Source organism: Arachis duranensis, chromosome 7 (genome assembly GCF_000817695.3).
Source record: "Arachis duranensis cultivar V14167 chromosome 7, aradu.V14167.gnm2.J7QH, whole genome shotgun sequence".
Classification (NCBI taxonomy): Eukaryota; Viridiplantae; Streptophyta; class Magnoliopsida; order Fabales; family Fabaceae; genus Arachis; species Arachis duranensis.
Window position 1 is genome coordinate 46,052,037 of NC_029778.3, and position 22,443 is coordinate 46,074,479.

Here is a 22,443-nt window from a genome sequence, read left to right on the forward strand (position 1 = left end):
GGCCTAACCCAAAAGGGTGGCCTCCACTATATACCCAACCTCTTTAAGAAAGTCAAACATAATAAAGGGAGCCCAACCCTACCTGTCCAAACAAGTAACTGCCTTCTCGAATCTCTCCAACTATCTCTATCTTTCCTGAAAGATAGATCCTAACAAACTCCCAAGGTAAAGGAATGGTTATCCATCAATAAAGGTAGAACTACTCTAACAAAGGTGATTATCAACTCTACTATAAATACACTAACACTCCTCAGGTATAAACATGCTCTAATCTACTAAAACCTGTCCAAAGTCTTTTCTAACTTAAGCATTAGAGTCTCTTGCAGGTACCATTCCCACCTCCTCATGAAGAACTCTGATGGCGACACCTTGGCACCAAACAAGTCGGACGCTGCCTCAGAAGGTTTTTGGGCCTCACGTCCAGGCCCAAATCAATATTTCAGGTAACCCTCGAAACAAATGTCATCCATGGAAGAGGTCTGAACAAAATGGGTAACCACTGTATTTATAAGAAGTTAAAATAAAAAAATTGTAAATGAATGTTTAATAATACAATCTTGGCAGAAATAACAATATATAATTCATGTATATATTTGTAATTGTCGGTCTCTATTCCTTCGGTAAGGATGTCAATTAATACAAATGAATACTTTTGTGAGTGTTTCTTGTATGAACTTTTTTTCACAACCAGATTTCATATGTAATTCCTTTGGTAAGAGCATCTTTATTGAAATTTGTAAGTCTTTTTTGGAGCTGATTGCCATGATAAGAGTACTCCAATAACAAATAAAAGTAATAGTTATATTAAAGTATAATAATGCATTGTGATTTATATAGCTCGTCATCAAGGATATTATATTTTGATTGGATAAAAAATGCAGAATTTGCGTGAACATGATTCTTCGTTTGAACAATAACACCCTATCACCCTAAGCCTTACCTCTAGCCGTAAAGCGAAGGATAACAAAGTGCAACGACAGTTCTAAAGCTCATACAGTAATATATATGGATCAAAATAATAATACTAGAAGCCCGATGAAGAAATAAAGCTCAAAGACATAGAAAACAAAGATACAAAAGCACAAAGCATTACACACGAACTAACTACAAGCCTAAAGGTATAAGAAATACATAATATATATATATATGATATACAAAAGAGAACTAGTCACAGCCTGCGGAGTTTAAGCCGGCTAGCTCAACCGAATACAACAGAGTTTTTGAAATAAAACAGCAACATTCTGTCTCTCAAAGTAAGCCTCTAAGGCAACAAGATACAATATACAAAAGTAAGAGAATCTACATCAATATAACCAAAATACAAAAGATAGAAGCGACTTCTCCGCTCTGTCACCATCCCGCAAACTCACCGAGGTGGGTTGCGACTTGCATCTGAAAAACAACAACAACATATGGTATGAGAACCGGAGATTCTCAGTATGGTAACGGTGCTCAATAGATAAGATATAAAGTTTTGGGATGTCAAAGGCAATACTAGAACTTCACATCAAGCATAAGATTCAAACTTAAAGTAACTTAAACCATAAAAAGGGTTATCTATCTTAAGGGATTTCTAACTAAGATAAGCACCGCTGTCTCACAGCCTTCACCTGCGTAACCTCCATATGATTCCATTGCCACTGCCTACCGAGCCTCTTCAATCCCAGTAGAAAGCACAAGTAAATACAAGCAAGTAATACACATGTAATATTTGTTTACAGCAAGTAATTCAAGAAGTGAGTAAGCGTGTTATACATTTAGACAATAGATACAAGTAAGCAAAGTAAACAAACACATAGAATATGCCCATGATGAATGTCTGCCCTATTGGCCGTGATATCACTTGTCGATTCAACTGTCAACCCGACACATTCCCTTGGGATATTGCCTCAACCAGGCCCCCCACCCATTGACATCACTCAATCATGCCTTTCCAACTCCACCAACCTCACCACCACCACACCACCACCCTCCTCCTCCTATTTAATAGTGGAATGGAAACTTATGTAGCTTTGTCATTCAAAGCTTCTTTTTTGTTGAAGATGGTAAAAGTGCAGTACTGTCCAAAATTGGAGAGATTGTGTTGTGTGTCTGGTTCATACTCATTCCGCCAATATCTTCAAAACCTTTAAGATTTGGTTCCATATGGCTTGGAAAGACTAAACGCCATCTGGAGAGAAGAAGACGAATTCATAGGTTTGCACAATTTGAGGAAATTGAGGATCTTGTTTTGCAATAGGATAGAAAGGTCGATGAGAGCTGCGGCATTTACAAAATTTCTGAAACTAGAGAGTATTAAACTGTTTTGTTGAGGAAGAAGGTGGTGTTAGTGGTGGTGGTGGTGGTGGTGGTGGTGAGGATTACAAGGTTGGGAAGGTATGATTAAGGGTGATGGCAATAAGGTGGTGGGAGGTTCAGATAAGAAAAGGGAGTAAAACGATGTCGTTTAGGTGTAAACTGCAAAATGACATCATTTTCCGTGACAAAAATAGGTGTTAGGGCCAACTTGAGTCACGTCTTAAAGTTTAAGGGTACAATTTGGGTCAATTGAAAACTAGAAGACTAAATTAAGTTAGAAGTCAAATATCAGGGGCCATTTTGAATATTAACTCGATAAACAATATATATTTGATAGTTTTACATATATATAAGTTATAATTTGTTTATATAACTTATCTAGTAAGTTGATTTACAAAAAGATTCAATTTATCACAAGTCAATATGTAAGACAGTTTTCATTTTCATGGGTCGAATTTGAACTTAAGCTAATTACATATTTAACTTGATTCACTTTTATGTTTGATTAAAGATCAAGTCTATTCTTACAATCCTACAAACATAATGTTATAATACTAAGTCACGCCAACTCGCATCTAATAATATTTACAAAATCATTATCCAAACATAAATATAAAAATTTTTGACACTCGTATAGGAGAAATATATATTTTGCGTATTAAAGTGTTTACACAATTAACATTTATAAAAAATATAATAAAATTACATAAATAATGTAATAAAACTTATTCAAACTTATAATGAAATTTCACGATTAACATCATGACATACATAAATAGTGCGAGGTTATTCTTGGCCGCCCTAAAGCTATTATGTACGAAACTCTAAGTTTTTTTTTAAATATTGTAATCTCCCGTTTGATACCATTAGTTATAACTAAAATATTATAAATTACATTCGTTTCATTTCTACGTTTTTCATTTTCCAAGTGAATCTTAATATCTATATAGGAGACTTAGTTATTAACTTACAATAGAAGTACTACTTCACATTAGCGCTGGATGGGAGTCGAGCTGAGCCGAGTATACTAAACTTAAGTTCGGCTAACGAAAATTGAACTCGCCTCACGGATCGACTCATTAACAATCGAGCATATTTCTTAAGCTCAAACTTGACTCACCAAAATCTCATGAGCTGGCTCAAATAACAAGAACATAATTTTATAACTTATGCATATATTAAAAATTATTAAAAAAAAGATAAATTTTATATATTGTCTATCTATTTATTATCACAATTTTTTTATTTGTCCTACATCGAAAGTATAGCTTAAATGCATATAGGATATATGTATTAGTAAGATACGTGTATATATATGTATGTATGTATGTAATATGTTATATGTAATATTATACATGTAATCGAGCCCATTTACGAGCTAATGAGCTGAATTTATCCAAGGTCAAGTTCGGTTATTTAATTTATAAGCTCAATTCCTTGTTCAAGCTCAGCTCACCAGCTCACGAGTTTAGCTTATTAAGCAATTAACAAGTCAAGTTTGAGCTGGTTTATGAGGTGGCTTGACTCACTTTTAGCCCTACTTGACATGCATGATTATCATTACTATGTTGTATGTCTCTTATTTCTTTTTGCATTTTCATTTTCTCTTAATCCTTATTATACTAACACCTTATTCAACTTATTTGCTCCACTATACACTATAAATAAAATACCTTATAACCAATTTAAAAGCTTAAAGTATTTGCAAAACAAACAATTAATGGAGGAGTAACAGAATAACTTACAACATGCATGTAACAACCACACACAACACCTAATAAAAAAAAGAGTTTACAAGGATTATAACTAGTATAAAAAAAGTGTGTTTTTTTCTAGCTAAATAGTATCTTTTAGTTAGTAAACTAATGACAATACATACAAAATGATATGGTTGATACATACATTTGGATACTAATCTCAAGTCTCATTCTTCTAATGGGATATAAAATGTAGTGAAGTTATTAGTAGGAGCAGAAGACAACCTCTAATAAAGTTAATGTAACTATGAATGTAAGGAGAAGATAATGATTGAATTTTAATATATTAATCGGAATATCTTAACTCGTAAAGAAATACTAATAAGGTAATTGAGTATTTTGTGAAATCAATTAAATTAATCCAATAATTTTTTATAGAGTTTTTTTGTATTTGTTATATATAGAGTTAAATCTAATACAATGATTTTTATATTAATCTAATATAATAGAATTATCCAATATAACAATGTCAAAATTAATAAACTAATGAGGATAAATAGATAATATTATTATATATTACTACATAATCTTTTAAATTTTAATAGAAGTATTTGGTTGTACTATTTTGTTAGCAGATTGATCCTGCGTGAAAGATACTTATAATTATAAAAAAATAACATAAAATAAATGACTAAAAGGAACTCTCTTACCGTATAATTACTTGAGTCAATGGGAGAACTCGTGAGATATTTCAATATTTTCTTTTGTAAAAATAAACCCGTAAGATATTTTAGTTTTCAAAACTAAATTCAAATATTTTATAATTAATAAAATTAAATAATATTCTTTCTAATAATAATATTTTAGTCTTTTGTCACTCTTTAAAATGACCTAAATGAATAATTATTTTGTAAAACTAAAACTCTAATTCATATTGAAATTAAATAAACTAACTCATTATAATGAAATTAAATGTTATTTAACATTAACATTGATGTGTTAGTTACTAAAATTCAATTAGCTAGTAAATTTAGTCCTTTTAAAATTAGTTTATAATTTTTAATTTCTAATAGATTCAGGTAATTTTTTATATAACTTATTATTATTTAGCACAAATAATAAATTTATTATATTATTGAGTATAAATCATGATTTTTCAATTGTGAGTATCAGAACAAAATATGCTACTTTTAATTCTTTTTTAGTTGAGGTTAAAAAATTTAATTTTAATGTAACAAATTTATGTTATAGTTATATTATATCTTAAAGAAATATATAAATAGTTTATGTACTCTCTGTCACCTTTCCACATGAATGAAAAAAAACATAACAACATAAGAAGTTAAGGTAAAGTAAAAATTTACATAATATAATTTAATTAATATTAAATTAAAAAATGAAATTGACAAATATAAATAATTAATTTTATTTACTCTCTAAAATTAGTGAATGTTGGGAATAAAAAATATATATTTTTGTGTAAATCTAAGTATGTCAATTTTTTTATATTTTTAAATAAATAATAAGCGCAAACTCAATTTATTAAACAACATATATGGTAATATCTATCTACAAGTGTATATGAAAAAAATATATTACGTACATATTGCACTACCTATTTCTCTTCCAAAATTTTCTTTTTCATTATCACTGAATTCTAAGACAATGTAGAGCGGTTATTTAGTTGTTCAAGATCTTTCTATTAGTGGACACTACAAGATTTTTGTTTATTTATGCAAGTTTTTTTTCCTATTTGTGGAGGTTTCAAACCCTCACAAAAAGAATTGTGGCAGTTTCAAAAACTTCCAAAATTTGAGGTGCCACGAGCTCTTTTGTGGCGATTTTTCACAACCCCCACAATATCATTTAGTGGCGGTTTTCTATCCCTTTTGTGGGGGTTCTGTGCTGACATTTTGTGGCAGTTTTTGGTTAATGTTTGCGACGGTTCAAAACCCCCCACAAAAGAAATTTTCCATTTTAAAATGAACAGCTATTTTGTGGGAGTTTCAAACCTCCACAAACCTGTCAATATTGTTTTTAAAATATTAATCTGGATATTAGAATTACATTATTATACTACTCATCATTTACTATTTAAAAGAAATACTTAAATAAGACATTAAAAATGTAGAAAAAAATTAAAATATTATATATTTAAACAAAAGAAATACTTTAAAACAAAATCAATATAGTACATTACCATCATTTTCCAATCACATTAATTACAACAAAAAAACATTAAAAATAACATGTATTAAACATATAATAATTAAAGAATACTATATATATAAATATATATATCTTGAATCTGTATATTACATATTTTCTATTTCAACTACTGAAAAGCAATAAAGAAACAAATACAAAAGGCTGAGAATAATTAACATTAAAATTGAAAAGGGTACAAATACAAACCTCATAGAGTAGAAGGGAGTAGAAGAGCATCATCCCATGACCCATATACTCAGAAAATATCCATGGATTAAAATCCCGTCCCCTGTATGTTATACCAAATATCTTTGTATATAGGAAGCATAATATCAAACAGCACATTGAGATGTTGGTGCATTGCATTGGTGCTAATTTCATGCCAAAAAATGAGATCATGAACTTGAAACCCTATGAGGTTTTAGACATTTGGAATGCCACACTTCAATACATTCATTGATAGATATAAATGTTTCTAATATTCCTTATAATTGTTCACACCAAGTATGAAAAGCTTCTGCTGCTTTTATTGTCATCTAACTTCATTCATGCATTGGTTATCACCTCTTTATGCCTTCTTTCTTGTTGGTTAATAAAGAAGAACATAAAGTAAATCTAAAAATAGATGTGGAATTGAAAATTCCTAAAAGCCAACATAATAATAATAGTAATCAGAATTATAAATTTGTTAGTTATATATTTGGTGCACGAAATTGTAATCTTAATGGCACCAACAACTTGGTACGCACAATTGTAATCTAAACTCTTTTTCACAACTTCGCACAACTAACCAGCAAGTGCACTGGGTCGTCCAAGTAATAAACCTTACGTGAGTAAGGGTCGATCCTACAGAGATTGTCGGCTTGAATCAAGCTATGATCATATTGTAAATCTCAGTCAGGCGGATTCAAATGGTTATGGAATTTTAATAATTAAAATATAAATAAACATAAAATAAAGATAGAGATACTTATGTAAGTCATTGGTGGGAATTTCAGATAACCGTATGGAGATGCGTTGTTCTTTCTGAATCTCTGCTTTCCTATTGCCTTCATCCAATCCTTCATACTCTTTTCTATGGCAAGCTGTATGTAGGGGGATCACCGTTGTCAATGACTACCGTCCATCCTCTCAGTGAAAATGGTCCAGTTACGGGTTACGTAGGGCTAATCATCTGTCGGTTCTCACTTGTGTCGGAATAAGATCCAATGATCCTTTTGCGTCTGTCACTACGCCCAACAGTCATTAGTTTGAAACTCGTCACAGTCATCCCATCCTAGATCCTACTCGGAATACCACAGACAAGGTTTAGACTTTCCGGATCTCAAGAATGCTGCCAATTGGTCCAAGCTTATACCACGAAGACTCTGATCTCAAGAAATTGAAGGCTCTGTTGTCAGGAGAGGTAATCAAACACATGGACCAGGAGTCCAAGAGATACACACTCTAGCTTTCGCAGGTAGAACATAAGTGTTTGTCAGGTACGCGTTCATAAGTGAGAATGGTGATGAGTGTCACGGATCATCACATTCGTCAAGTTGAAGTGCGAGTGAACATCTTAGAATAAGAATAAGCTTGAATTGAATAGAAAACAGTAGTAATTGCATTAATACTCGAGGAACAGTAGAGCTCCACTCCTTAATATCTGGTGTGTAGAAACTCCACCGTTGAAAATACATAAGTGATGATGGTTCAGGCATGGCCGAGAGGCCAGCCTCCAAAACGTGATCAAAGGATCAAAAGATAATCCAAAGATCCCAGCATCCAAGATGTCTAATACAATAGTAAAAAGTTCTATTTATACTAAACTAGTTACTAGGGTTACAGAATTAAGTAAATGATGTAGAAATTCACTTCCACGCCCACTTGGTGTGTGCTTGGGCTGAGCATTGAAGCTTTCATGTGTAAAGGCCTTCTTTGGAGTTAAACTCCAGTTTGTAACTTGTTTCTGGCATTTGACTCTAGCTTGAAATTTGTTTCTGGCGTTTAACGCTAGAATAGGGCAGAAAGCTGGCGTTGAATGCCAGTTTGTGTCATCTAAACGCGAGAAAGTATGGACTATTATATATTGCTGGAAAGCCCTGGATGTCTATTTTCTAACGCAATTGAGAGCGCACCATTTGGGTTTCTTTAGCTCCAAAAATTCCATTTCGAGTGCAGGGAGATCAGAATCCAACAGCATTAGTAGTCCTTCTTCAGCCTCTGAATCAGATTTTTGCTCAGGTCCCTCAATTTCAGCCAGAAAATACCTGGAATCACAGAAAAATACAAAAACTCATATTAAAGTCTAGAAATGTGAATTTTGCTTAAAAACTAATAAAAATATACTAAAAAGTATCTAGATCCTACTAAAAACTATCCAAAAATAATGCCAAAAAGCGTATAAATTATCCGCTCATCACAACACCAAACTTAAATTGTTGCTTGTCCCCAAGCAACTGAAAACAAAATTGGATAAAAAGAAGAGAATATATAATAAATCTCACAATATCAATGAAACTTAGTCCCAATTAGATGAGCGGGGCTAGTAGCTTTTTACTTCTGAACAGTTTTGGCATCTCACTTTATCCTTTGAAATTTAGAATGATTGGCATCAATAGGGACTCAGAATTTTAGATAGTGTTATTGATTCTTCTAGTTCAGTATGTTAATTCTTAAACACAGCTACTTTATGAGTCTTGGTCGTGGCCCTAAGCACTTTGTTTTCCAATATTACCACCGGATACATAAATGCCACAGACACATAACTGGGTGAACCTTTTCAGATTGTGACTCAGCTTTGCTAAAGTCCCCAGTTAGAGGTGTCCAGAGTTCTTAAGCACATTCCTTTTGCTTTGGATCACGACTTTAACCACTCAGTCTCAAGCTTTTCACTTGGACCTTCATGACACAAGAACATGGTTAGGGACAGCTTGATTTAGCCGCTTAGGCTTGGATTTTATTTCCTTGGGCCCTCCTATCCATTAATGCTCAAAGCCTTGGATCCTTTTTACCCTTGTCTTTTGGTTTAAAGGGATATTGGATTTTTCTGCTTGTTTTTTTTCTTTTTCTTTCTTTTTTTTCTTTTATTTACGCCACTTTCTTTTTTTCGCAAGCTTTGCTATTCACTGTTTTTTCTTGCTTCAAGAATCAATTTCATGATTTCTCAGATTATCAATAATATTTCTCTTTGTTCATCATTCTTTCAAGAGCCAAAAATTTTAACATTCATAAACTTCACTATCAAAAATATGCACTGTTCAAGCATTCATTCAGAAAACAAAAAATATTGCCACCACATCAAAATAATTAAACTAATTTCAAGATAAAATTTGAAATCCAAGTACTTCTTGTTCTTTTGTAATTAGGCACATTTTTCATTTAAGATAAGTGAAGAATTCATGGAATTATTCATAGATTTAAGGAATAGACACTAGACACTAATGATCATGTAATGAAGACACAAACATAGATAGCACATAAAGCATAAAAATTGAAAAACAGAAAAATAAGAACAAGGAAATTAAAGAACGGGTCCACCTTAGTGATGGCGACTAGTTCTTTCTCTTGAAGATCCAATGGAACGCCTAAGCTCCTCTATGTCTCTTCCTTGCCTTTGTTGCTCCTCCCTCATAGCTCTTTGATCTTCTCTAATCTCATGGAGAATGATGGAGTGCTCTTGGTGCTCCACCCTTAGTTGGTCCATGTTGTAACTCAAGCCTTCCAAAGAGGTGTTGAGTTGCTCCCAATAGTTGTGTGGAGGAAAATGCATCCCTTGAGGCATCTCAGGAATTTCATTAGGAATTTCCTCATGCTCTTGTTGAGGTCCATGAGTGGGCTCTCTTGTTTGCTCCATCCTTTTCTTAGTGATAGGCTTGTCCTCTTCAATGAGGATGTCTCCTTGGTGCACAAAATTGTGATCATCAACAATGGCGCCAAAAACTTGGAAGCGCTCTCAAACGTGAATCATACTTTGTCACAACTCCGCACAACTAACCAGCAAGTGCACTGGGTCGTCCAAGTAATACCTTACGTGAGTAAGGGTCGATCCCACAGAGATTGTTGGTTTGAAGCAAGCTATGGTCATCTTGTAAATCTCAGTTAGGCGGATTCTAATGGTTATAAAGGTTTTCAAAAATAATAATAAATAAAATATAAAATAAAGATAGAGATACTTATGTAAATCATTGGTGGGAATTTCATATAAGTGTTGGAGATTCTTTGTCCCTGTTGAATCTCTGCTTTCCTACTACCTTCCTTCAATCCTACATACTCTTTTCCAAGGCAAGTTGTATGTAGGGCATCACCGTTGTCAATGGCTACATCCCATCCTCTCAATGAAAATAGTCCAAATGCTTTGTCACAGCACGGCTAATCATCTGTCGATTCTCGATCATGTCGAAATAGAATCCATTGATTCTTTTGCGTCTGTCACCACGCCCAACAATCGCGAGTTTGAAGCTCGTCATAGTCATTCAATCCCTGATTCCTACTCGGAATACCACAGACAAGGTTTAGACTTTCCAGATTCTCAAGAATGGCCGCCAATAATTCTAGCTAATACCACGAAGATTCTGATTAAGGAATCCAAGAGATATTCGTTCGTTCTGAGGTAGAACGGAAGTGGTTGTCAATCACGTGTTCATAGGTGAGAATGATGATGAGTGTCACGGATCATCACATTCATCATATTGAAGTGCAACGAATATCTTAGAATAAGAACAAGCTGAATTGAATAAAAGATAGTAGTACTTTGCATTAAAACTCGAGGTACAGCAGAGCTCCACACCTTAATCTATGGTGTGTAGAAACTCCACCGTTGAAAATACATAAGTGATGGTCCAGGCATGGCCGAATGGCTAGCCCTCAAAACGTGATCAATAGTCTCCTAAGATGTACAATAGATTAAAACTGAGACCAAAGATGTGGTCCAAAAAGACCCTAGTACAATAGTAAAAAGTTCTATTTATACTAAAACTAGCTACTAGGGTTACAGAGATAAGTGATTGATGCAGAAATCCACTTTCGGGGCCCACTTGGTGTGTGCTTAGGCTGAGCTTGAGCTTTACATGTGCAGAGGCTTCTCTTGGAGTTAAACGCCAAGTTGTAACATGTTTTTGGCGTTTAACTCTGGTTTGTGACGTGTTTCTGGCGTTTTACTCCAGAATGCAGCATGGAACTGGCGTTGAACGCCAGTTTGCATCGTCTAATATCGAATAAAGTATAGACTATTATATATTTCTGGAAAGCTCTGCATGTCTACTTTCCAAAAACGTTGAGAGCGCGCCATTTGGAGTTCTGTAGCTCTGGAAAATTCATTTCGAGTGTAAGGAGGTCAGAATCCAACAACATCAGTAGTCCTTTGTCAGCCTGAATCAGATTTTTGCTCAGGTCCCTCAATTTCAGCTAGAAAATACCTGAAATCACAGAAAAACACACAAACTCATAGTAAAGTCCAGAAATGTGAATTTTGCATAAAAAACTAATGAAAACATCCCTAAAAGTAGCTAGATCCTACTAAAAACTACCTAAAAACAATGCCAAAAAGCGTATAAATTATCTGCTCATCACTCCTTCTATGTCAATCCCAGCCAAATTGCATAGGTGACAAATGAGATTAGGAAAGGCTAACCTTGCCAAAGTTGAGGACTTGTCAGCCACCTTGTAGAGTTCTAGAGGTATGATCTCATGAACTTTCACTTCCCCCCAATTATGATACTATGGATCATGATGGCCCGATCCACAGTCACTTCAGATCGGTTGCTAGTAGGAATGATGGAGCGTTGGATGAACTCCAACCATCCTCTAGCCACAGGCTTAAGGTTCGGTCTTCTCAGTTGAACCGGATTGCCTCTTGAGTCTCTTTTCCATTAAGCTCCTTCTACACATATGTCCATGAGGATTTGGTCCAACCTTTGATCAAAGTTGACCCTTCTAGTGTAGGGGCGTGCGTTTTCTTGCATCATTGGCAAGTGCAACGCCAACCTTACATTTTTTGGACTGAAATCTAAGTATTTTTCCCGAACCATTGTAAGCCAATTCTTTGGATTCGGATTCATACTTTGATCATGGTTCCTAGTGATCCATGCATTGGCATAAAACTCTTGAACCATTAAGATTCTGACTTGTTGAATGGGGTTGGTAAGAACTTCCCAACCTCTTCTTCGGATTTCATGTCAGATCTTTGGATACCCATTTTTCTTGAGCATGAAAGGGACCTCATGGATCACCTTCTTCTTGTTCATAACTTCATAGAAGTGATCTTGATGGACCTTTGAAATGAATCTCTCCATCTCCCATGACTCAAAGGTGGAAGCTTTTGCCTTCCCTTTCCTCTTTATAGAGGTTTCTCTGGCCCTAGGTGTCATAAATGGTTATGGAAAAATAAAAAGCAATGCTTTTACCACACCAAACTTAAAAGGTTTACTCGTCCTCGAGCAAAAAAAGAAAGAAAGAAGGGGGAGAAAAAGAAAATGGAGGAGATGGAGGGAGATAAAGGTTCGGCCAAGGGTGTAGGAGAGTGTTTGTGATGTGTGAAAATGAAAGAGCGAAGAGGGGGGATTTTTGGGGAAGAGTGATGGAGGTGATTGGTGAAGAGAATATAGAGAAGAAAATAGGATTTGATAGGTGAGTGGTGTTTTGGGTGGAGTGTTATAGATATGTGTGAGAGGGAGAGAGAGAGAGAGAGGTGGGGGTAGGTGGGGATCCTGTGGGGTCCACAAATCCTGAGGGGTCAAGGATTTGCCATCCCTACTCCAATTAGGCATGTAAACGCCCTTAGTATGCAATCCTGGCGTTTAACGCCAGACTGCTACTTGTTCTGGCGTTAAACGCCAGCTTTTATTCCTTTTCTAGCATTAAATGCCAAGCTGCAACCTGTTTCTGGCGGTTAACACCAGCTTGTTGCTTCTTTCTGGCGTTTAACGCCAGTCTGGTGCTTCTTTGTGGCATTTAACGCCCAGAATGGTGCCAGACTGGGCGTTAAACGCCCATTCTGCTACCCTTATTGGCGTTTAAACGCCAGTAAATTTCTCCTCCAGGGTGTGCTATTTTTAATGTTGTTTTTTATTTTTCTTTAATTTTTCGCAGTTGTTTTTGTGACTCCACATGATCATCAACCTAAAAAAAAGGAAATAACATAGATAAATAAAATTGGGTTGCCTCCCAATAGGCGCTTTTTTAATGTCAATATAGCTTGACAGTGAGCTCTCGTGGAGCTTCACAGATGTTTAAAGCATTGTTGGGACCTCCTAACACCAAACTTAGAGTTTGAATGTGGGGGTTCAACACCAAACTTAGAGTTTGGTTGTGGCCTCCCAACACCAAACATAGAGTTTGACTGTGGGGCTTTGTTTGACTCTGAATTGAGAGAAGCTTTTCTTGCTTCCTCTCCATGGTTACAAAGGGAGATCCTTGAGTTTTAAACACAAGGTAGTCCTTATTCAATTCAAGGATCAACTCTCCTCTGTCCACATCAATAACAGCTTTTGTTGTGGCTAGGAAGGGTCTTCCAAGGATGATAGATTCATCCTCATCCTTCCCAATATCTAGGATTATGAAATCAACAGGGATGTAAAGACCTTTGACCTTTACTAGCACGTCCTCTACCTGTCCATAAGCCTTTTTCATGGATTTGTCTACCATCTCTAATGAGAAATTGGCAACATGTACCTCAAAGATTTCCAGTTTCTCCATTACAGAGAGTGGCATTAAGTTTATGCCTGACCCCAGGTCACACAGAGCCTTCTCAAAAGTCATGGTGCCTATAATACAAGAAATTAAGAATTTATCGGGATCCTATTTCTTTTGAGGTAATGTCTGCCTAACCAAGTCATTCAGTTCATTGGTGAGCAAGGGGGTTCATCCACCCAAGTCTCATTATCAAATAACTTGGCATTCAGCTTCATGATTGCTCCAAGGTACTTAGCAACTTGCTCTTCAATAATATCATTATCCTCTTCAGAGAAAGAATATTCATCAAAGCTCATGAATGCCAGAAGTAGGTTCAATGGAATCTCTATGGTCTCCAGATGAGACTCAAATTCCTCAGGTTCCTCAAATGGGAACTCCTTTTTGTCTAGAGGACGTCCCATGAGGACTTCCTCACTAGGATTCACGTCCTCCTCCTCCTCTCTAGGTTTGGCCACACCAAGTAAGGTTATGGCCTTGCACTCTCTTTTTGGATTCTCTTCTGTATTGCTTGGGAGAGTACTAGGAGGAGTTTCAGTTACTCTTTTACTCAGCTAGCCCACTTGTGCCTCCAAATTCCTAATGGAGTAGCCTTAGATAGATCAGATACTATGTTTGTGAAGCTAGAGGGGCTCTACTCAGAATTTTCTGTCTGTTGCTAAGAGGATGATGGAAAAGGCTTGCTATTGCTAAACCTGTTTCTTCCACCATTATTAAAGCCTTGTTGAGGCTTTTGTTGATTCGTCCATGAGAAATTTGGATGATTTCTCCATGAGAGATTATAGGTGTTTCCGTAGGCTTCAACCATGTAATTCACCTCTGCCATTGCAGGGTTCTCACGATCATAAGCTTCTTCTTCAGAAGATGCTTCTTTAGTACTGTTGGATGCATTTTGCAATCCATTCAGACTCTGATAAATCAAATTAACTTGTTGAGTCAACATTTTGTTCTGATCTAATATGGCATTCAGAGCATCAATTTCAAGAACTCTCTTCCTCTGAGGCATCCCATTACTCACAGGATTCCTTTCAGAAGTGTACATGAACTGGTTATTTGCAACTATGTCAATGACTTCCTGAGCTTCTGCAGGCATTTTCTTCAGGTGAATAGATCCACCTGCAGAATGGTCCAATGACATCTTAGACAATTCAGATAGACCATCATAGAATATATCCAGGATGGTCCATTCTGAAAGCATGTCAGAAGGACACTTTTTGGTCAGTTGCTTGTATCTTTCCCAAGCTTCATAGAGGGGTTCACCTTCTTTCTACCTGAAGGTTTGAACATCCACTCTAAGCTTGCTCAGCTTTTGAGGAGGAAAGAACTTGGCTAAGAAAGCCGTGACCAGCTTATCCCAAGAGTTCAGGCTATCTCTAGGTTGAGAGTCCAACCATGTTCTAGCTCTGTCTCTTACAGCAAAAGGGAAAATCATAAGCTTATAGACCTTGGGATCAACTCCATTGGTCTTAATAGTATCACAGATCTACAAGAATTCAGTTAAGAACTGAAAAAGATATTCTGATGGAAGTCCATGAAACTTGCAATTCTATTGCATCAAAAGGCTTTAGCTCAAAGTTGTTTGCTCCAATGGCAGGGATTGAGATGCTTCTTCCATGGAGTTGGAATTTGGTGCAGTAAAGTCACCAAGCACCTTCCTTGTATTATTGTTGTTGGGTTCGGCTACCATATACTTTTCCTATTTGAAAATTTCAGTTAGGTCCTCTTTAGAGTACTGTGCTTTAGCTGCTCTTAGCTTCCTCTTCAAGGTCCTTTCAGGTTCAGGATCAGCTTCAACAATAATGCCTCTTTCCTTGTTCCTGCTCATATGAAAAAGAAGAGAACAGAAAAGAAGAGGAATCCTCTATGTCACAGTATAGAGATTCCTTTATGTGAGTAGAAGATAAGAAGAATAGAAAAGAAAAAATTCGAACACACACAAAGAGAGAGGGTTCGAATTTTTGATGAGTGGAAGAGAAGTGTTAGTAAATAAATAAAATAAATAGAAGGAGATGAGAGAGAGTTTTTGAAAATAATAAAAAGGAAAAAGGAAAATATTTTTTGTTTTTATTTTAAAATTTTGTTAGAATTTGAAAATTAAGAGAAGAAATAGAATAAAATTAAAATTTAAAACAATTAGTTAATTAAAAAGAATTTTGAAAAAGGGTGAGGAATTTTCGAAAATTAGAGAGAGAAAACTAGTTAGGTGGTTTTGAAAAAGATAAGAAATAGTAAAACAAACAAAAAAGTCAATAGTTAGTTGAAAAAGATTTGAAAATTAATTTTGAAAAGATAAGAAGTTAGAAAAGATTTTGAAATTGATTTTGAAAATGATATGATTTGAAAAAGATATGATTAAAAAGATATGATTGAAAAGATATGATTGAAAAGCAAATTTTTGAAAAAGATTTGATTTTTAAAATTGATGACTTGACTAATAAGAAACTAAAAGATATGATTCTAAAATTCAAATATTGAATCTTTCTTAACAAGAAAGTAACAAACTTGAAATTTTTGAATCAAATCCTTAAATGTTAGTAATAATTTCGAAAATAAAAGATAAAATTAAGAAAAAGATTTTTGAAAATTAATTTTAAGGAATTTTCGAAAATAATAAAAGGAAAAAGAAAAGATTTGATTTTGAAAAAGATTTTGAAAAGCTAAATTTTTGAAATTGAAATCTTGGCTTGACTAACAAGAAACAACTTATTTTAAAAATTTTTGACTAAGTCAACCCAAAGATTTTGAAATTTATGAGAGAAATAAGGAAAAGATATTTTTTATTTTTGAATTTAATGAGAAAAAAGAAAAACCACAAAATGACTCAATACATAAAAATTTTGGATTAAAACAAAAGATGCATGCAAGAACACTATGAATGTCAAAATGAACACCAAGAACACTTTGAAGATCTTGATGAACATCAAGAACTTATTTTTGAAAAATTTTCAATAAAAGAAAAACATGCAAGACACCAAACTTAGAAATTTTTAAACTTTAAACACTAATAATTCAAAAATCCATATGAAAATCAAGAAAAGACACAAAACAAGAAAATTTTAAGATCAAACAAGGAGACTTATCAAGAACAACTTGAAGATCATGAAGAATACCATGCATGAGTTTTTGAAAATTTTTAAGAAAAATTAAAAAAAATATGCAATTGACACCAAACTTAAAAATTGACACTAGACTCAAACAAGAAACACAAAATTTTTTGTTTTTATGATTTTATTAATTTTTTATATGTTTTTCAAAAATTATTTTGGAAAGATGAAAAAAAAGAAGAAAAAATTTTGAAAGATTTTTGAAAAGAAAATAAAGGTTGAAACAAGAAAATTACCTAATCTGAGCAACAAGATGAACCGTTAGTTGTCCAAACTCGAACAATCCCCGACAACGGCGCCAAAAATTTGGTGCACAAAATTGTGATCTCAATGGCGCCAACAACTTGGTACGCACAATTGTAATCTTAACTCTTTTTCACAACTTCGCACAACTAACCAGCAAGTGCACTGGGTCGTCCAAGTAATAAATCTTACGTGAGTAAGGGTCGATCCCACGGAGATTGTTGGCTTGAAGCAAGCTACGGTCATCTTGTAAATCTCAGTCAGGCGGATTCAAATGGTTATGGAGTTTTGATAATTAAAATATAAATAAATATAAAATAAAGATAGAGATACTTATGTAAGTCATTGGTGAGAATTTTAGATAAGCGTATGGAGATGCGTTGTTTCTTCTGAATATCTGCTTTCCTATTGCCTTCATCCAATCCTTCATACTCCTTTCTATGGCAAGCTGTATGTAGGGGGATCACCGTTGTCAATGGCTACTGTCCATCCTCTCAGTGAAAATGGTCCAACTACAGGTTACGTAGGGCTAATCATTTGTCGGTTCTCACTTGTGTCAGAATAAGATCCAATGATCCTTTTGTGTCTGTCACTACGCCCAACAGTCATGAGTTTGAAGCTCGTCACAGTCATCCCGTCCCTGATCCTACTCGGAATACCACAGACAAGGTTTAGACTTTTCGGATCTCAAGAATGCTGCCAATTGATTCTAGCTTATACCACGAAGACTTTGATCTCAAGGAATTGAAGGCTCTGTTGTCAGGAGAGGCAATCATACGCATGGACCAGGAGTCCAAGAGATACACACTCTAGCTTTCGCAGGTAGAACGGAAGTGTTTGTCAGACACACGTTCATAAGTGAGAATGGTGATAAGTGTCACAGATCATCACATTCGTCAGGTTGAAGTGCGAGTGAACATCTTAGAATAAGAATAAGCTTGAATTGAATAGAAAATAGTAGTAGTTGCATTAATACTCAAAGAACAACAGAGCTCCACACCTTAATCTATGGTGTGTAGAAACTCCACCGTTGAAAATACATAAGTGATTATGGTCCAGGCATGGCTGAGAGGCCAGCCTCCAAAATGTGATCAAAGGATCAAAAGATAATCCAAAAATCCCAGCATCCAAGATGTCTAATACAATAGTAAAAAGTTCTATTTATACTAAACTAGTTACTAGGGTTACAGAATTAAGTAAATGATGCAGAAATCTACTTCCGGACCCACTTGGTGTGTGCTTGTGCTGAGCATTGAAGCTTTCACATGTAGAGGCCTTCTTTGGAGTTAAACGCCAGTTTGTAACTTGTTTCTGGCGTTTGACTCTAGCTTGCAACTTGTTTCTGGCGTTTAACGCCAGAATAGGGCAGAAAGCTTGCGTTGAACGCCAGTTTGCATCGTCTAAACGCGGGCAAAGTATAAACTATTATATATTGCTAGAAAGTCCTGGATGTCTATTTTCCAACGCAATTGAGAGCGCATTATTTGAGTTTCTGTAGCTCCAAAAATTCCATTTCGAGTGCAAGGAGGTCAGAATCCAACAATATCAGCAGTCCTTCTTCAGCCTCTGAATCAGATTTTTGCTCAGGTCCCTTAATTTCAGCCAGAAAATACCTGAAATCACAGAAAAACACACAAACTCATAGTAAAGTCTAGAAATGTGAATTTTTCTTAAAAACTAATAAAAATATACTAAAAAGTAGCTAGATCCTACTAAAAACTATCTAAAAACAATGCCAAAAAGCGTATAAATTATCCGTTCATCAATATTTATCTCCATGAAAGTTCAAGAGCTTGGAATATAATCTGAACAAAGCAATTCATGAAGTCTCAGGCAGAGCAAGTTGGATGATCAAATAATCATATATGAGAAGTAAAGAACCAAAAGAAATTTGATGCTATGGTGAAATGGTTTAAGGCAATTATTTATATACTATAAGATGTACCCATGTATGAGTCAAAATAGACAATGATTATTGAAGATTAAAGAAGGTGTGATAGATCATCATAACTGATAGATTGAAAGAATTTTGCAAGCTACATAGAGAAGGAAAACTTTAGCTTGTAAAGAGAAGTATAAAAGAACTGATAAACAATTGTTGAAATATGAACTCTTGAACATAGAAAGCATCCAAATAAATCTAGCACAATGAAAAATCTTATAACACCTTTAATCAAAATGGAAATATCTTACTCTGTCGAAAGCAAGCACCATTTAGAGCTGGCTGTATTGTTGCACGTGCTTGATAAATCAAGAGGAATTTTGTTCCTACCCATGGTTAATAATAATAATAATAATAATAATAATAATAATAATAATAATAATAATAATAATAATAATAATAATAATAGAAAGCAAAGATTTTTACGATATAATTAACAACTCATTAGAATCAGGTACCTTTTGTTTTCAATTAATGATGTAAGTGCAGAATGCATCTACATCGCCTTCTAAGCCTGCATTTAGAAGACAACTCACTTTAACATCATAGATATAGAGATTGCAAAAGACATGGCAAAGAAATCTGACGTACCAGTTGTTGCACTTTCAAATTTCTTCATGACTGATGTTGTCAAATTATTAAAAATTGTCTGACATCTGAAGCAACTTGTTAGGGGGTAGATCTTCTTTTATTAGCATAGCTTAGTAATGAAACATGCTTGTTGCTGCTGCCAGTTGCGGTAGCAGCAATGTTACTGTTATCTCGCTTTGAAGAAATAGAAGCTTGAGTTGATTTGACAAGTGCAACTAAGATTTAAGATTTAAGATTAGCATACAAATTAAAGTAAGAAGTAAATTGGCATACAAAAAACTATATTATATTATAAGAGTACTAATTAAGATTTAAGATTAGAATAAATTTAAATTAATACCTCCTCATGCTCAATAGTTTCGAACAAGCAAAGCCGGATTGATGTGCAAATTAAAGTAAGAAGTAAATTAACTCATTTTTTCTTTCTGCTCAGCTAGCAGGCATTCTATCAAGTCTTGAATCTCAACATTATCTGTCAAATGATGATTTGCAAACATATCTTCAGGCCTTTACCAACATGTGAAAACTGAAAACAATGCAATTATTGGAAAAACAAAGTGCCTTACATTTTGATTCCACTTCAAAATGGATTTGGTCCAACCTATTAGCTAGGACTTACATATTTGATTTTTATATGCTGTTAAATCTTGATGCAGCTGACTTGTGGTTGATTCATATGTTTCTTCCTTATGTAGACATGCCCTGAAATAATAGAAAGAGATCAATAATGAACAGAAAAGTTTCACTGATAGACACTTTTTTATGTGTATTATCAAATACTCACTTAACCTCAACTTTTAATCTTGCAATTTTTTCTTCACATTCTTGCTGAAGCTTGTTCATAGCCTTTTTATGTTCCTGCTCCGAGAAAATAACCAAGAGGTGACGAGTGTATAATCAAAATGTGAAGGAAATTTAATTAAATTTTCATCCTCAAATTGTTGAAGCACCCTTTGTTGCCAGAGATGAGTAGACATAAAATTAGTATAAGAAATAAAAATTAAAAAATATATATTTTTCAGCTTTTTGTGCTTTAGGATGTGAATGACTGTGTTGCTGCTAAATACTTGCAATTATGAACATATATAAAGACAAAAGGATATGCTATAAACATAATTTCACTTGAATGATTGGTGGAGAAAGCATATGAGATGGTAGCCATGGACTTATTAGGAGACAAGGTCATAAAAGAGATCACATGGTGTTGTCTTAGAAACCTAATTCACTAAAAACATCACCACAAAACTAAATTAGAAAACTTTCTAAACAACTGAACATAAACAAACCTCATAATCCAAAATACAAAAGAACAAATCATACCTTAATTTCGAGTCTGAGAGGCTGCGAATGTGAGCAGAACAACAAACAAGCAAAATAACAAGTCAATTGACAATTCAATATTAGATTCAATTCGAAGCCAAAATCGCAGGAACTAATAGTGAAAAAACAAAGCAAAACCAAGAGCATCACCTTTCTAGGTTTACATATACATACATCGATAGATAACAGAAACGATTGACAATCTCAAAATCAGAGAGGCGTAATAGGAATAAGGAAATCAAAATGGAAGTGAGTGTTGATTCCTGATCTAAGATGCGTTAGTGCGAGGAAGGGATCAAAGAGGAAGAAGAAGCTAACCATTTTGGTTGTGGAGATTGAAGGAAGAAGGTGGAATCGAGTTAGGACACTCTCCAGATATCAGAATCGGAGTTCCTGAAGAGGTAGCTAGAACAAGCGGCAAGACCCGCCGTAGAAGACGAAGCAGTAGCGACGCCATGCGGATTTGATGCACTTTAGTGAGAGGGACCTGGCCTTACGCTTCTAGCACGGTGGTGCGTGGATGTAGGCTCAGATGTGGTTGAGTCGGCGGTGGTGAAATGAGTAGCTGGAGGTGCAGCATCGCAGCGTTTCTCATCTATTAAAATTGAGAAATTCTGTTTAGGGTTTGATTTGGGGGTTTCACTATTCTATTTGTTTAGGTGTGTTTGCGGGAATGGAAATTTTAATCCTGTAAAAATAGTGAGAGTTCTATGTAGGGGAGTTTAATAAATTGCCAAAATGAACTGTTATGAAGGTTGTCAGAAACCTCCTTTAAAGAACTCCCACAAATAAACAAAATTGTTGTAGTGGGAAAAGTAGTGAGACATTTATACAACTAACTTGTTTTAAAAAACACAATCTATATATACATGCTTTACTTCACAGCTAAAGAAAATATTCAACACATTTTTATATTTTAAGTGAAGAGATAGTTAATGGATGCTTCAAAGTTAAAGACTCAGTCCACAAATATAGATTCGCTACACCCTTATAATACTAAGTGGGCAGACACGAATTCCCAACTTATTTTCATAATGGTAACCATAAATTCTTTTTTATCTATTTTTATTAAGCAACTCATTTCTATTTCCTAATTGGTTTGGTTGTTTCATTCTTGTTTTTGTGATAATATAATGTTGAAGTAAGTCTAATTCTCATAAAAATTTTACAAGAACTAGCTGAGCAACTACAGTTGTTGAACAACAAGGTGGACGAACTATTATCATGAATCAATTAACTCAACGTCTTCTTAATAAATTAATGAACAATAATCAGTTATATTACTTATTTTTTTACAATACATTGTGTAGTGTTTTTCGGTTTCATTTCAAGCAACAAAGAATTTAAGGCTTAGAGAAACAGATCTTGCCAT

General features: G+C 34.5%; 1 long non-coding RNA gene across 3 annotated transcripts; it reads right to left on the reverse strand.

The window, feature by feature from the left end:
• Positions 1-18,161: 18,161 nt before the first annotated feature.
• Positions 18,162-21,859, reverse strand: LOC107458842 (uncharacterized). Of its 3 annotated transcripts, none has more exons than XR_008001276.1 (9): positions 21,390-21,859; positions 21,072-21,092; positions 20,536-20,609; positions 20,371-20,453; positions 20,092-20,223; positions 19,752-19,966; positions 19,619-19,674; positions 19,412-19,486; positions 18,162-18,831 (listed from the first exon to the last, which is right to left on the reverse strand). It is a non-coding gene; the product is annotated as an uncharacterized LOC107458842 (long non-coding RNA). The 3 variants fall into 3 exon arrangements; XR_002365900.2 differs by having other exon boundaries at positions 19,412-19,459; positions 20,318-20,453; XR_002365898.2 differs by having other exon boundaries at positions 20,318-20,453.
• Positions 21,860-22,443: the final 584 nt, after the last annotated feature.